This window comes from Leptonychotes weddellii, unplaced genomic scaffold (genome assembly GCF_054177405.1).
Source record: "Leptonychotes weddellii isolate Sample4059 unplaced genomic scaffold, ASM5417740v2 HiC_scaffold_89629, whole genome shotgun sequence".
NCBI classification, from domain to species: Eukaryota; Metazoa; Chordata; class Mammalia; order Carnivora; family Phocidae; genus Leptonychotes; species Leptonychotes weddellii.
The window spans coordinates 1-395 of NW_028061023.1; the positions used below are offsets into that span (position 1 = coordinate 1).

General features: G+C 59.0%; 1 long non-coding RNA gene across 1 annotated transcript; it reads right to left on the minus strand.

Moving 5' to 3' along the window:
• Positions 1–27: 27 nt before the first annotated feature.
• On the minus strand, positions 28–395 carry LOC145719989 (uncharacterized). Its single transcript, XR_014142731.1, has 2 exons — positions 338–395; positions 28–177 (listed from the first exon to the last, which is right to left on the minus strand). It is a non-coding gene; the product is annotated as an uncharacterized LOC145719989 (long non-coding RNA).

Below are 395 nucleotides of genomic sequence, written 5' to 3' on the forward strand. Positions count from 1 at the left end.
TTTACTTTATTCTTGAGAATAAACCTACCAGCTTCCGAATGCGGTCCAAGACAAGGTCAATGATCTCCTTGCCAATGGTGTAGTGCCCTCGGGCGTAGTTGTTGGCAGCGTCCTCCTTGCCGGTGATGAGCTGCTCAGGGTGGAAGAGCTGCCGGTAGGTGCCGGTGCGAACTTCATCTGCAAAAGGCAAATAGAACAGCCACCCCTCACTCACCCCCTGCACAAGCCCGCTCAACCCCAGGGTGTCCGCGGAGCCTCAAGACAGACCTCCTGTCCCAGACACCCCCCTCCACTGTCTCACCCCGGGAGCTCACGGGGGTCACTGAGGCCAACTCACCAATGACCGTGGGTTCCAGGTCTACGAACACGGCCCTGGGCACATGCTTGCCAGCGCC